At 35.3% G+C, this 17,099-nt stretch overlaps 1 protein-coding gene across 5 annotated transcripts in view; it reads left to right on the plus strand.

Moving 5' to 3' along the window:
• The window catches only part of shaker (Potassium voltage-gated channel protein Shaker), a 203,604-nt gene that overhangs the window by 99,595 nt on the left and 86,910 nt on the right, over nt 1–17,099 (plus strand). The gene's annotated exons all lie outside the window — the stretch shown is intronic.

The following is a 17,099-nucleotide window of genomic DNA, read 5'->3' on the forward strand; positions in this document are numbered from 1 at the left end:
GTCATATATGTTAGTGAACGTGTGTATGCGCATTTGAAAGAGAGAGAAAGAATGGTGCCTGCTCTCCCTCTCTCTCGCTCGCTCGCTCTCTCTCTCTCTCTATCTGACTCCCTCTCGCGATGCAGCATAAAGAACCCAATCCTCTCTCGCTGACCACTTATGCATTGCTAGGATGTATTGCTAAATACCATCGCAGCCTAAGCCCCTATGTCTTCCTTCTTATTCTCTTATGATATTAATCGATGTCAATGCCACTGAATAGATCACACGTTTCTTCTATGAGACTAGGAGAAACTCTAGTCCTTTGGCTTTCGTCATGTGGCACTGTGCGCGTTTTTTTTCGTTACTCATTGACGCGTGTTCTCTCTACTTCGATTCGCCGTTTTCCTTTACGATTTATTATTGTCTCGTCGACCAAACATCGTTTTAATTTCATACGCAACGAAGTTTTTTTTTCATCAAGTTTTCTCATTTATATTTGAATTTATCCACACGATGGTGACTGATGTTTTCAGGTTCACAAATTTACGAAAAATTATTCATTACGCACTTGAATGCTCTGAAGTGATGAATATTTTGTTGGATCAAAATTCTTCATAATTGCGTGCGGGGTGGTTAGATTTTTAAGAACTTCAAAGTGCACTCAATCGACAGAAAAATATTTCGTATCATGAAAAAGACCTCTTCACATTTAATCAGAAACACTGGTAAACAATCTCATATTGTGAAAAAATGTTTTTTTTTTTTATTCTTCAATCCAATGCAGCCTGGATAGAACTCTCTTGACTTGTTGAAATTGAAACATCGACTTTTCATATAACGTTTTCCGGAAGCTTTTTCAAGAGCTTTTTTAAGAATGACTTCCGCGATGGCTTATTATAAACTCTGGTAAAGGACGGATTTTCTGTAAGTCCGAATATTTCTGTTTATATCCGATTACTGAATTCAAATCGGTTTCGATTTGCTCTCGCAATTGTTGTTTTTCCGGATTTTCATATCGATTGTGTCACGAAGTTCGAGTCGTCAACGAATTTGTGCTTTTTTTCATACATGGTTTTCCAATTTATTGACAATAACTGCAAGAATATCTTTCCCACTGGAAAACTATAAATCAAATTTTTTTTTTATTCAGATACACTGTACATTTCAACAGCAAAAAGTTTGAATACATTCATTATAATTATCACAAACGTTATTTGAACAACGCAAATTGACTAGCGTTATAATGCTCATTTTTTAAATGAGGCTACTTGCATTGAGGAAATGCTACAGATACTTGGAGTAATAAGTTTGAATAATACTTAAATGAAGAACATCTTTGTCGTTTTCCTTCACTTCAATCTTTTGTAACGGCGGATTTTCATCGAGGCATTTCCACCAATTTATTAGATGAAAGCTGCTTATTCGATTCGAATCGAATTATTTTAGGCTGAAATACGCCGAGAAATCACACTGTTTAAATATCTGTATCTTCGTCTATAAAAAAAAGACCTTCGGTATAAAACGTCATTAGGAAAAGTCTTTAGGTTATTCTATTATAAATACGAGGCTTTAGTGTTTTTGTCACTTCCGGTTATCCCCTCGACTCGTCCAAGTGGCTTTAAGATGACACGTGTTACATCCAGATTATACGAGTGTGTTGGCCACATTAACAAAGTCACTGGTTATGTTGTAGCTCTCGTGCGTAGAGTGTCGTGTTTTATTTTTCATTTTCTTTATTTTTAGATTACTCCCCATGACCCAGAAATTTGTAAATGGATTTCCGTGTATGTGTGTCGTTATCTCTGTAAATTATCTCGTGGTGCTTAAGTGCTCGCGCTTTTTTATACATCACTTCGTTTTAATGTGTCGTGAAAATCTATTCGACCTTGCAAATTGACGGGTGACAGGGTCTTCAAAGCCTCTTCACGGTCCGTCAGTAGCTTAAAGCACCTCCTGCATCGCCATACCCTTCATGATCTTTTTTTCCTTCCTTTTTCCCTACTGGCCTGTCTTTATCCCCCCCCCCCCCCTCCCCTCCTCTTAATTCCTTCACGAGTGTGAATGGAAGAAAGCGAAGTTCAGAAAGGTCGACATACATACCACTAGCTTTATAGCCATATTTTTGCCGCCCTCTTGCACGCTGACCTCTCAGCTGTCAACTTACATTGGGGAAGGTTTTCCGTGATGTCGTGAATTGATTTTTCTCTCCCCTCGAATATCCAACGCGCGCATGCCATCGTTGCGTTACGAAACTCTTACCACGTGCTCAGAAAAAAAAGAAAACACTGACTCTTTCTCTCTCTCTCTCTCTCTCTCTCTCTCTCTCTCTCTCTATCTGGCAGTATCGTTACCACTCATTTATTATTGTTGCAATTTTATTAAAAAATGATACGGTTCATTATTTAAATAATTGTATTTAATAAACCATTTTATTCTGAAAATGAATTATCAATAGTTTTATAACTTTTTCTTTGGATCGGACACTGTTAAATATAAATAAAAAGGTGAAATTTCAACATTAAATTTAGTTCTGAACTGTTCCAATGCTTCAGTTGTTTGCATTCGGTTTATATTTATTTGTTAGTCAATCAGGATATGTAACCTATACGAATTGTATTGTAAACGAAAAAATGGCTTGTACTGTTTTTCTTTTCAATCCCGTATTTGCAATAATCACGTAATATCACCTCTGACGGACTCAAGCTAGAATTATATATCTGAGGCTATGAAGTATATGAATTTAACGATGTAATGGCATGAGATGCAGCTTCAACTACATTCATGGAGGGTGATTATTCTCACGAATTAGATTGAATGCGGGAATCATGACTGGCTGCGAAAGGAGGAACGTGGGATTCATTATCGAACAAATTGATTGAATCATGCCGATAAATCGAAGCAATAAAAATGGCAAAGCAGGAGAATAATTAAAAGGGGAAAAAGGAATGAAAGAGGAAAATTATCGACGGTCGCAGTTGGGGTAGAATTCCGCGACGAACGGAGCCGACGTTGGCGTTGCGTCTATTGATTACATAATAGCGTCCGACGGACCACCCTTGCCCTCATTCTCACTCGTTCGGTCTTTCTCTCTCTTCTTTCATGTGGATGAGGACCGACCTGCCATAGCAAATAGAAAGGGGCTAACGAGATTCCAATGTGTGTTCCTGTACGAATCTAAAATTTCGCTTATGACTGATTTTTTTTCGAGGTTAAGGGAAGTTGGGGTAATTCCGACCGCCTAAGGGAAATTGATTAACAACCAACCTCATAATAAAATTAAAAAATAAATTTTCGATGTATTTTACTCTCTGATATCTGGTTTACGATTTCCGATGTAAATTTTAACAAATAGATGAAAAAATTTCTAGCTATTTAGCAAAAAACAACACTCCGTAAAATTCGGGTTTACCCCGAACCTCCGGGGTAATTCCGGACGGTCCTTGGGCTGAACTTATTTTCGACTCACACTTTCGCTTGTGCAACTTTGTAAGCCCACATTTCACACTCGATTCACATAATCCAGTCTTCGGATGGTGAATTTTCATATTTTTCAAAAATATCTTTTTTGTTTTCACATCGTTCACTGCTATATTTATGAACTCAATATCATACGTTGGTGTTTTCTTTCATATATGTTTACGACATTACTGAAATTAAAAAAAAAAAAAAAATCGTTCGATATGAAGTAAGACCAGAACGTCCCGAATTCCCGCAAACAAGCCGTTTGAAATTACTCCAAACTGCGATATTCACAAATTAATTAATAATTCAAAAACAGTAGTGTAAGCCCAAGTTTGAACTGCGTTAATGATTCTTATATGGAATAAGAATATTAAATTAATTTTTTTAATAACATTGAAACCATTTATCCCACAGTTTCACTAATTTAATGTATAGACAAAAATTAGGTCAAAATGTACGAAATTTTATGATCGGTCTTACGTCGAAGAAAATAAATAACTTCACGCCTCGAACAATGTGAGTGCACTAAACATCGATAGGGCTATCGCACGAGTTCAAGTGCGTGAAAGTGGGAGTTTTGGAATATAAAGATATTGCAGTGTTCATGTTTATATTGTTTATCCTGCGTCCGGAATTACCCCACTCTCCCGTTCTCCCTCGTGACATCTCTATTTCTGTATTTCTCTCATGGGCCGAATTTCCAAATGGAGATTTCAAAAGTGCTCGCTCTAAATGGAGATAGAAATCATCGAACCACCCTATTTTTGTTGTGTGTTATTATTAGATAAAAATCCGCACAGATTGCATAAATGCGCTGAAATTCGTGTATTTCAAATCCTTTCGAATTTTGACTTATGAATGAAATGAAATTATAAATGGTGATAAAAGTGATCTCAGACAATGAAAGATTTCGATTATTTTCTGCTAAAAATGTCTTTCGAAATAATCATTTTTTTATCCATTAAAAATATCCGGAACAAAGAAGAGCAAACCCGAAAGAAATCCTGTTTTGTAAGATTTCTATCTCATTTAGAAACAACAGCAAATTGAGAAAAAGTAATAACTCGAAGTTTGGGAAAGCAGAAATACGACGAAGCGCGTAAGAATTACATTCGTGACGATTCTCAAAGTATGATTTAGCAAAGACTATAATGGAATTTCGGCAAACGGGATAGTAGCAAATGCTGAGTATACCATTATAACAACCAGAACAGAGATGGAGTCCGCATAAAGGAAACGACATTACCCAAAACTTTCCCTCGATATTGGGAAAGATGAAAAGGCGTGGGTGCTATTTCCCACCGTTTGGATGTACAGATACAAATACTTTCGTATCTCTCGCCAGTATTACCTGCTCCAACGATGCGACAAAAGTACTTCTCTGTCTTTTTCCCTATACCCCTCTTCAGTGTCCCTCTTTTTTTTGCATTCGCACAGAGCTCTCTACTCGACTTTCGCAGAGTGAAAAGGCGTGGTTATGCCTCTCTACCGAACGCTTAAACTACAATGGCACCGGTATAGGAGCCTCTCATTGTTCTTACAAACTACCGATTGTGAAAGCGCGGCACCTCGCATGTTTTTTTTTCGTTTACTTTCTTTCTCTCCATCTCTTTTTGCTTACGCTCATCCCACAAATTTTCCGAGGGAAAACCAGCCCATTGTACAACAAGCTCTATCACCTAGAGCATCCGCTCACTACTCTCACGTAATTGAAAAGGGTTAGAATTCGCCCAGCCTGCAATTGTGACAAGTGTGTCGAAGCGCACTTGGATATATCAAACTCGCTAATATTGTTCCAACACTATACACTGTCACGAATCTGCTGCTTCCCTTAGTATTTATATCTAGATCAATGATGATGTTAGACAGTTTTCTTTCACCTGGTTTGGTAAAACAAACAGAATTAGCTATACAATCTTAATTATGAAAGAATAATAAAATCCACCCAGGATTGATTGGACGGGTTTTGACTCAACAATTGTTTGGAATTGTTTGGATTTTTTTGAATTTCTTAGCATGCTTGTGTAAAGTCATATGGATACTGTTGTTTATTATCGCCATTTTAACACAATTTTTAGATACTTCAAATAGTAATCTCATAAGTGAAAGAGGTCTCAATGTAGACTTATGAGAGTAACTTAACCAAACTAGTTGAGTATTGAAAGAATTAGTCCCGTAGGGAGACAACCTCCACATAGGTTTTTAGACGAAAAAATTTCACTCGTCTCTGGAAGTATAAAAATGTTTGACGAGTGAAAGAAATTCTCAATAAAGTCTCGTCATATATTCACGATGTCAGAACGAATCAATAATATCGATAGCCATAGACAGATATTTTAGTATGTTGACAAAGTTACCTTGATTATTTGTGCGGAATTAAATAATGTTCATCATCTTGATATTTTCATGAGATTGAGATGCTTTATTATCGAGTGTAAATTTAAGAAATCAGAAACAAAATGTTGTTTTATTTCGCCATCACTAATACAGAAAGTTTTTCTTTCCATTTTAACAAAATACTCACAACATCAACGAAAAAAAAACTGATTAAAACAAAAATCTCGTTTCCATTTTCTTTTGTTTATTCAATGTTGCCAATATAAAAATTTTACGTAACCATATGTACTTATTTGAAATAGATGACAACATTTATAAGTTATCATCACAAATTAATGAAACATATACTGTTGAAAGGAAGTCCATCGATTTGTCGATGTAAATTCGTGTCACGACTTACAATTAATGTTTGGATGTAACCTAAAAACAGTTCGTTCTCGTGTATCGATTTTGTAGCTCTGTTCAATGCTCATCAACAAGACTTTACCTTGCATTTTAAGGAGTTTCGGTACAGAAGTCTAAATATTAAGAATTTGATCAAATTTGGTGATAATGTTTTTCAACATCAAGTGCGAAAACATAAATTTTTTCAAAATTTTCTTCTACTTAGTTATCGAGTAATTACGCATTAAAGCAGATTTTTTATGCCCGGAATGTATAACTATATATATGGAAACGCTATGCTTATACACGTGAACTTTAGTGATCAATTACTCGATAACTGTGTAGAAGAAAAATCTTAAAAAATTTGTATTGTTAAATTTGGCACTAAAGAATATGTTGACCAAATTTTATAAAATTCTGAACTTTTTGAAATTTTTTATGTTGTTAGCATGGTTTAGCATGGCAACATTGTATCGCCTGTACCGAAACTCCTTAATCCATTGCTTCATAACATCCAGAAAGACAATTTTTGCTATAATTTACCTGTTATCCATATCCGGTTGTTAAGGGGGTGACAGGAATTATATACAAAAAGGAGAATTTGAAAAATCATCATATTGAAAACACTATAAGGAACAAAACGGAGTACTTAAAAAATTGCGGATTTTTTTTTTCATTCTTGCAATTTGGTGTATTTTTCAAGAAAAGAAAAAGAAAGGTATACCTTTAAAATTTTAAAAACAAAGTTTCATAAAGGAAGAACTTTTGGAAAAAATGAAAATAGGAAAAAAGGATAAATTTTAGCAATTCTAACTTTTTTCGACTGCTTTTTAAAAGAAGCCTTCCAGATGCATTCGTTTGAAATTGCAGTAAAAAAAAATTCAGCAATTTTTACCCCATTAAGTCTCAAGAGAATCTATTTTTTTTTCGCGAATTATAAAAAATAACAGTAGGTTTTATGGTGTTTGAGAGGGAGTAATAAAAAAGCTCCTTAAACTTTTAGAAAGCAGGATATTTCCTAACGTACCCCGTTTTGCCGCAGTCTCCCTTACAAGAATTCATTCACGGAGCTTATATGATTTATTTGAGTAAAGGTATTAATCGGTACATCTTTGCGCAAGATTCATTGTAGACAATAATATTTCATTTTTATTTTAATCGTGTAAAATGCAATACTGCTAACGGTAAAAGCAAAACACCAGTCTATAAGCTCCCATAATAATTGACCGGCACCCTTTCGTCTGTCGGATTAAACACTTGCATACATCTTCGTGTAAATGACATAACATGTGCTATATCGAATGTCCACAATACACAAGGTTCCCAATTATCGATCCTAAGGGGTTAGCCTTCCCGACGTCGCCGACTTCTCGTCGCATCGATAAATCTCACGTTGTTTTCCCTCAACTCTGCGTATAGAATCGATTTTTTCAACTTCTATATTTACGCTCAGCTGATACATTTCGTTAATGAATGGAGAGGAAAAGCGCTGAGAATTCTATCTCTTGAGGTTAACCTGCAGTGAAGAAAGTCCATCCTCCTTTCGATCTTTAATTCCCTGTTTGAAAACCAAGTCGTAAAACGACGAGTAATATTTCTAAATTAGAGTGTACCGCGTTGGAGCTCGAACAAAAGTAAATGTATCAAACGATAATTTCCACGGTGAGAAATAAAAGTTGCGAAATTAATGTTCTTTTGTTATATAATATTATGAAATTATAACTTTTGCTACATCGTTAATAAAACTAATTAATGAAATCTAATAAATCTAATTAATCTAATGCTTGTACAAATGTTAAATAAATTAAAAAACCTGCAATATCCATCTTCGTTCGTAATTTGTTTTCTTCAAATATCGATGTGTTTATCGAAATGACATTTATTTTATTTAAACCATCATCAGCACTCAATAAATATGAATAAATTAATAAACTGCACTGCTTGGAGTCAAATTCAGCTAACGAATAATATTAGTTTCTTTAAGGGGTCTACCCTAATTAGAATTTTCAAAAAATCGATTTTTTTATTGCATTTTTCGAAAGTATACACATTTAAACGTATCATACTAAAATTTGATAAAGATCTGAGCAGTGTAAATACACTTTTAAGCGATGTTTACTCGCCTGTCTAAGCGCACTAATACGCACCGCTCAGTGCGGTACCGCGTTTAACGCGTTAATTTGTTTAAACGCGTTTTTCTCAAAATTACGTTTTTGGACGGCTTGTTGATAAAAACTCCGAAACTATTCGATCGATCCTTACAAAAATTTTACCAGATGTTCTTTATGACTATAGCTATAGCGCATATATCATACGAATTTGGAATTTTTTAGTGGAACTATTTTTTTTTGCAACAAACGATAAAAAAAGTGCTTTTCCCTAGTTTTATGACAAAATGGCCGCCATTTTGTCATTTTTGAAAGAATAAAAAATCGCATGATATGCGCCGTAGCCATTTACCCGCTGAATCTAAAACCAATTTTTTTTCTCCGATCATCCATACCAGAGATTTTATCAACAGCGCCCACCCATCTTTTTTCTGGATCCGTCTTCTCTCCCATTTTTCTGTATGAAAACGAAGTAAAATAAAAATAACTTTTGTTTGTGTATTTCAAGAGTATATTTTTTGGGCCTAACATTTTTTATATCCATATTTATAATTTATACCAATCAAAAAAATTCGTGAAAATAGTCTTTTGTGCCCGTCTAATTAGGGTAGATCCTTAATTTAACGAATCGCTCTTCCAAAATTTCATGAGCGTTGACCATTATACTGTACGACTCTTCTTCATTGTATCTAAAATATCACACAAACTTTCACACACTTTCGAAAGCAATAATGGTTTCGACAGTACGTTTAGTTATATGCATCCAAGTGTTTTATAACTCCGGGTTCAATCGGAGACGGGTACCGACAGTTTAGTTAGTAGTGGCCGATTATCGTGAAAGAGCTCAAGTGTAATAGCGAATAGGGATCCGAGTGTGTTGTCGTGCTCCATCTGTGCGATTCGTTATATAGTTTAGCCTCTTCGCGAAGCGGTGGTAGATTAAAGCATACGTAGGAACCCACGGGTTCTCTTATCAGTGATAAAATGCGAGAGAAGGTAGTACGTCGACTCAACGTAGAGTAGATGCGGAGAGTAATGCACATAATGTTCTATATCGGGACTCGATCGACGATCAACGTATGTGCGAATAACACCTTAAGAAAGGGTGAGGACGAGGGAGAGAGCGAAACAGGGACGGAGCGTCAATGTTTATACGGAGCTCTAGATGGAGCTGCACTTCGAACTTCAGGGCCAATGCAAATCAATCGCGATTTCATTACAGGACAAATATTATCTCAACCCTCTCAGATTTTTCTCTTTCATTCAGACCAGGTTTCTTCGTCGACACGAAGTAAACAGGAGCAATTATCCTTCGCAAATCTTCGCTGGTTTTCAAATTCTCACAGATTGATCAGTGAATATTTCTTTAACGTTATTTTAAGTATTTTTTATTCGAAAAGAAATTTCCTTTTAGTATATCAGTCTAATAATGATATAGAACCATTTATACATATTATTTTATATATACTAATATTGATTAATGTACTGAATGTTCATTAATCATCAAATATAGAATTCGATACTAAAATGTTGTCCCCCTTAGAAGTACAGGAAATAGGGATTCGAAAGAAACGTATAAATAGTTTGGTTGGAATTGGATGATAAAAAAATGGGATAAAAGTTATATTTTTATCTTCTTTTCCTTTGTGTACACATGTTACGTCTGATCCATATATGGAGGAATTCATTCGCTGAAAGCAAATAAAATTATTCCAGTCGTGTGTTAAATGTGTACTGTTCGTTCATTGCACAGTCAACGCAATAATTTCTTGGAGAATTTCTCCACTGAAATGCCATTTCGATAAAATTAAAACTAAGATGTAGCGAGGACAGGAAAAGTAGAGAGCAAAGCGTTGAGAAAGTCAAGGATACGTGAACAAATTTTACTGTACCTGGGAACTGAAGATAATGACCAAAGTACAAAGATATAAGGTTTACTTTTGTAGCCAAGAATACTCTCGAGACGCGACTTGTTTGGGTTTGGGTGAACAAACTATTTCTGGAATTTCTAAATTACTAAAACACCCTGTCTGCTGATTACAATATATTTTAACACGTTCGAGACAGTGTTTCGGAACCACCGAAATTCTAGTCAGAGAATTTAAATACATTTCACTTTGACACCTTTGTCAACTCATTCATTTCGAATCATAATACAATGAATTTATTCAAGACGATGTTTAGTGTCTGAGAATTGGCTGTACTTAAACTTGCACCATGCATCCAAATAGAAGAAAAAGTCAACCCTGAAGAGCTGTCAACCCTGAGAAAAAATATCGTAATAGCAATCAATAGTGCTCGTTATTCGTAGCTCTCATGCATTCATACAATTATTTTGAAGTAGTCGACCCAGAAAAACCCAACCCTTCGACTGTGAACGGTCGTGATTGCCATTTTTTTTTTATCAATTAAATTTCAGAAAATATAGATGACATATCGATCATCTACATTTATACATATGTACAAGGGCGATTCAAAACCGTCGATATTTTTGTTTCTCGAAGCTCCAACAGAAATCGTTAGTACACCAAACAAAAGTAATTTTCCGAAAATTTCAGTTAAAAAAATATTGAGATATAGTGCTCAAGCCAGTTTTCGATATTTTCCTGCTTTTTCTGACAAATCGCGAAACGAACATTTTTCTTTTGCTCTCATAGCAAAAAGTGATAGTGTGAGATGAAATCATGAAACTTATAAAATTTTTCTCTCTCAAAAAAATTTAAAGACTACCCTGTATAATTTATTTCTTTTATTTTCTGTGCATTTTCCTATAAATCATGAGATTAAAAAACGTATCGCTACAAATGGCTATTTTTGTCGTGCTTCCAAAAGAAGGGATGAATGTACTTTTCAATAATATAGTTTTTCAAAATTACATGTTATAACAAATATTTTTGCGTTTTCTCAAGCGATTGATTTCAATTTTCCTGTACACATATACTATTTTCATACAGATATATATTTTTATGCACGAAAACTTGCTACGGCATCGTACAAAAGTGACAACATACCAAATAAAGCTGTGTTTTGCGGAATTCAAATTCTTTATTCCAAAGTCCGCAAAAGACGTTGAAATTTGGAAATTTTCTAATTTCCTCATGCGTTAGAAAAATTAGTAAAATATTTTGACCAAATTCTGCTAGAAAAAAATGTAGACTAATAAATGCAAAATCGCAAATATTTTTCATCATACTTCCAAAATCGGTCTCGTAATTTTTAGGGATATGTAAAAAAAAAAAATTAACAAGATCGAAATCGGTCTATTGTACAACATTACCATTCTGGATAAACTCAAACAGTTTGATTGTAAAGAAACAATTTGGTACTAAAAATTCTTCCAATTTTGTATTGATTAGCCTACGTTTATTTTCCATCAGAATTGAGTAAAAATACTTCATTAATTTTTATAACAAATGGGATAACGAGAAAATTCCCAAATTATGTCTTCTGTGGTGGAATACCAGACTTTGAAATAGAGAATTTGAATTCAACCAAATTTTCTAAAACTGTTTTTCCCAAATATTTTTACCTCTTCTTTTGGAAAGACTTAGTATATAGCCTTTGTTTACGGTAATTAAAATTTAATCGAACCTTACAATAAATACAAGATAATAATCAATAACCACATAAAAATAACGACACTTGAAATCATGGCGAACTAGAGGAATATGTGTCGTTGGATCGCTTCATTCATGCCAAATTCACTAGTTCCAAAGATTCATAAATTGCGATAACCATACATTGATGACGTATCGCCAATAGATTTCTCGGACAACCCCTCAGATCTTCTACATTATGTTTCAGAATGAAGAAAGCAGGAGTTATATATTTACGAGAAATGAAGAGCTTCAAAATATACGAGCTTGACCGAGAAAAACGAATAGTCCGACAGTTCTGTTAGTCAGCAGCGAAAATATGTGGCGGACAAATGTCTAGTCTGCTCTCCTGCTGCGATGCTGTGCACTGGACCAATTTTCACTCTCTCCCTTTTCGCTTCTCTATTTCCCCGTCTCCCACACTGTTTATATATATGCTCTTTGCGCGAGTGACGCACGAAGAAAGGCGACTACAACTATAAACGTACTGGTTGATGAACTGATTTATTTTTGGAATGATTTGCCTAGAATAGAAATGAAAAGTGCGCAAGCAAAAAAGACCCTCACGCATTCTGTTTTCTTACAATCGGTATAATTCTCTATTCTTGTGTAGATTTGTAAATATACGTTTCTTTGTTTTTCGAGGCGCGAAAACTGCAGCCTAAGTTTTTATTCTCGTGTTTGACGTTTGAACTCTGGCTTAATCGTTGACCGTACTTGAATGAAGGTTGACGGATTTCCGTCAGAAAAAAAGCGCTGCATCCCACCATCCTCGATTTTTTGCATTTTTAAAAACTCCCATTCTTCAGTGAAGATCCGTTCATTCTATACATTCTGGAAAGTTTTATCTACCACTACTCATTACTGCATAAAAAATTTTTGTTCATACGCCGGAAGCTAATCTAATTTTAATTAAAGCCCTTTGTTGGCGTGAGGAAAAACGGAGCTCCTACCAATTCAGTTGGGATTAAATACGTTGTGAGTGAAAAAGAGAAAGAGATTGTAATGAGCATCTTGGGACACGGGGACGGCGATGAGTAAAAGAGGTGCAGGAACTTTCTTTTTATTTCGTTTTTTGTTCTGTTAACCTCAGGACTGTCACGAACGAATGTGCTCTTTGTACATATATTATCTCCTATGTGTCTATAGTCCACATATGTACAAGTGAATCCGATTTTAGATTCTGCTTTTGTTACAAGTAAAATTTCTCTCCCTCTCTCTTTCTCTCTCTCTCTCTCTTGATTCCCTCGAGTTTCGAGTGCTGATTAGTATATTTCCACGGATATACACTAATTAAAACAGCTGCCCTGTTTATCAGCTCTGGTTATTTAAATTGGAACAAACCACAGGCTGTTTAATCGTAAACTGTCAATATATATAACAAAATGAGATTTTTATGACACATCTACACATTATCGATTCTTTCCAAGTGATCCCCAATTAACAAAAATATTCAACTCTTCGCTATTCTTGCGAAAAATATTTTGACAAAATTGCTTCGCGTGTTTCTTTTTAATATTTATTAGAACAGTCGTATTTGCATGTTTCAGTACGTTTAGTGTCTCAAACTCTGCGAATCAAGTATTTAGTCCAGTATTATGATGCACATAATTTTTCTGAATAAATAAAGTAACGAGTAGTGGAAATTATCCGTTTCAATGTAGAGATGATTGTTTCGATTTATGATCATTCGAAAATGATCTTTTTCAATCTTTTATTTATTTGATCTTTTAAATTCTTTCTTATTCGTTTAACTTTTTTACATCAGTAGTCGTCATCCGTTAATGATTTATCTCAAAAGAACGTGATCATTTCATACACTTCAGCTCAATCTTATGCAAGACTCACAGGATCGTTACGAAAAATAGAATATCTGATGATGTAGTATCGTATTCCAAGATAATATACGGTTCCATTAATCCCGGTAGAGTGGAGTAGCAAAAAAATCGTAAAGAGGCAACACTGAAAAGAAAAATTCGTGTCTGTCTCTTTGCCAGTCGTTGCCCCTTCGTGCCTGTCGTCGATTCACGAAAACGTTTAAATTTATTCGATTTTTTCGACAGCTCCCGAGAGCTTGACACACCCACGCGTCGATCCGTTTAGGCCGTTTTAATCGGTGCCATATGGCTGTTGTATTTTTCTAGAGAACCGCATTCAAAGGGAATTTGTGAACGAAAAAATCAAGTTTCATTTTTTCGTTTTATTTTCTAAAAGTGGAATCTCGAAAGAATAAACTCGCGGATGGCTGGTCAAAAATAAATTATATCCACACTTTCATAATTTATTCGGTTCAATGATTTCATGTACAAAACAAAAGTCTTCTATAAAACTACATAGTGAAGATTTGTCAAGTTATGATTTATAGATATGTTATTCCTCGGCTGTTAATCGAGAAATTTTTCTGGTTTTTATAACTATATTGAAGAGTTCTCAAGATTCCACTTATCCTATTTTTTCAAATTGAATTCAAAGGGAAAAACAATTGCGCACTAAATATAGAAATCGTCAAGATTGTACGTATGTTAAGTTGCGGGCAAAATTACTATAGAAAAACTTTGAATTACTAATTGTCTATTCGCATCCAAGTTTGCTCCTTTCGAATGCATCAATATTGATGATTATTTTGTAAATGAATATTCATTGTAAATGCCTTGATAAGGGCTGTCGAGAAACATCTGCGGTTACCATAATTTTTTTCGGTCGATTGAATCAATACAGAAGTATCGAAAACCACATTTTAAAAAAGCCTTCGTTTTCATTTTATCATTTTTTTGACAAGACTTTATCGAAAAATGGCACCCGATCCTGAATGATTTCCATCTCATACTTAAATTTGGAATTTTTCAATCGACAGTTTATGGAAAAAATTTTGTTTTCGTAAATTTTTTATTCTTATACTTTTAAATGAAACAAATGCAGATGAAAAAACGAATGACTAGTTATTGAGATAATAATTACTAAACATTATCTACTTTTTTCATTATCTACTCAAATCTGTTCCCTTAAATATGAGAAATAGGTTTTTTCCACTTGTTCTCTAGGCACCACAGTATTGTATACTCTGTCTGTCACCTATATCTTTCAAAAATTTTGTAATCATATATAAAACATTTTGCTTTCGTGACGTATTTAAAAGAAAACTTTCTTCTACTTTCAACCTATTCCGATGTAGTACCGAATACTAAAAAATATTTTGGACTTTTCGTTAACAGAACCTTGTTATTTTGATCTTCTTTTTTTTCTCGTTTCCTCGTCTCCAGCACTCGTGTCATCCAGAAAAATGGTACGCAGTTTGCCATTCAATAATTACTCTATTTCGTAGAACACCGAAAATTCATTAACGCCGACTCGGTCGAGTAGCGTCGGGTTCCGTGGTCACAGGAGCAGGGCACCCCTTTTTTTTAAATACGCATATTTGCGATACTAGGACGAATTATATCAATAAATAAAACCAAAAAAATGAAACAACTTGAAGCTACGGTACTGCACACAAAAACGTGGCAACGTCGCAATTCTCCATCTCCTTCTGTCCGCGGATTTCTTTATCGCATTTATAACCCAGAGTCCCCCGAGTTGATCGTGATTAAAATGTTGCGAATGGGTTTCAATGCTGTACTAAACATCTCATTTCTGCGACACTGCCAAATCTTCTCACAATAATGAAACGTCCCAGAAAGTATTTAGATACATTAACATTCAATATAATTTTAGAAAAGTCGATAACCCTAAACTTTTTTAATATATGCTGAATCCTCAAAATCTAAAAATCGATACTCTTGTTTTTCGTTTATTCCTGTTGCGCAAGTGTGATTACGTCTCTTATTAGGACACACGCTTTGAGAGTATTCGTCTTCATAAGACCTATGTTAGAAGTCCTAACTTTGAACATTTTCTTCTCTCTTGTATGATCGATATCCGCATCTGGAATGACGGATACGAAAATATTGATATATAATTCAATCATAATATATACTTAAAAAATGATTTAATATAATGCAACCAGATTTTCCTCGCTTTTTCGAGCCTGTCTATGGGACCTAAAGGAGGCGTTTTCGCAACTGTTGTTACATCATGATCAGTAACCCCTGACCTAACGAAAAACCTATTAGATACAAAGTAAGAAAAATGTAGTACGCAGAAAAATAAGTCTCCCATTTTGGAAAAAACAAATATCATATCAGCGCATAAAAATTATCAAGGCAAGGCAAAAGTGGCCGCCTAACGTGACTCACTCAGCGCAACACGGATAGACTCACACAACTTCACTGAGAAACGCGCAACACGGATACTCACACAACTTTACTGAGAAACGCGCAACACGGATACTCACACAGCTTCACTGAGAAACGCGCAACACGGATACTCACACAACTTTACTGAGAAACGCGCAACACGGATACTCACACAACTTCACTGAGAAACGCGCAACACGGATAGCCTCACACAACTTCACTGAGAGTCACGCGCCAGAAAAGACATAAAACTGTTGTTCAGTTCATGTGCAAGAAGGCCACGAGTACCCCTTCCTTTCATTATCTGCAAATCATTGGCTATGGGAAAATAGGTCACATGCGCGACCCAGGACTTCCAAAGCTCATCCCTCAAGACGCAAAACTCACGTCATGTTTTGCGCCACCAATCAGAAGAAAAGAAGTAGATGGGGGAAACCCTATAAAAACGGGGGGCAAGTGCCCAGAAGGCAGTGAAGCAGCGCAGCAAGGAAGCACAGATAAAAAGAAAGATCCAATTAGTCTTTGTTACCACGCCCGCGAATAAATTAAAGAAAAGGACTTAGTCAGAATTTCTCATCGGCTCTTATCCAAAGTTGAACTTAGAAAATTTTCGAAAAGTAAGCTCACTCAATATCTCAGACTCAACCAAAGCGGAAATTTCAATTAAAATTACAATAAATATAATTATAAATATTGTAACCTATCTCGGAGCGAGCATTTGTAACTGCTCGAAACCTACGACGACGCTTCGACCCGGACCATTGTAAAGCAAATATAAGAGGGAACAACCAGTACCTTCCAATAAAGAGTAACATCGATTAACCCACCAAGGAAAAACCCTGTGAGTACACTTTTATTCCAACAAACCACATCGTCACCCCCCAGAGGGTTCATCACCTGCATGCCATCGGGGTCTAAATCAACCTAACTCGCAAAAAGGAAATATCATTCTTGCTCTCCCATACTCAATCGACGTGGCTCTCGTCCCTGGGTAAAGG

The sequence above is a fragment of the Venturia canescens genome, chromosome 1, assembly GCF_019457755.1.
Source record: "Venturia canescens isolate UGA chromosome 1, ASM1945775v1, whole genome shotgun sequence".
NCBI lineage: Eukaryota > Metazoa > Arthropoda > Insecta > Hymenoptera > Ichneumonidae > Venturia > Venturia canescens.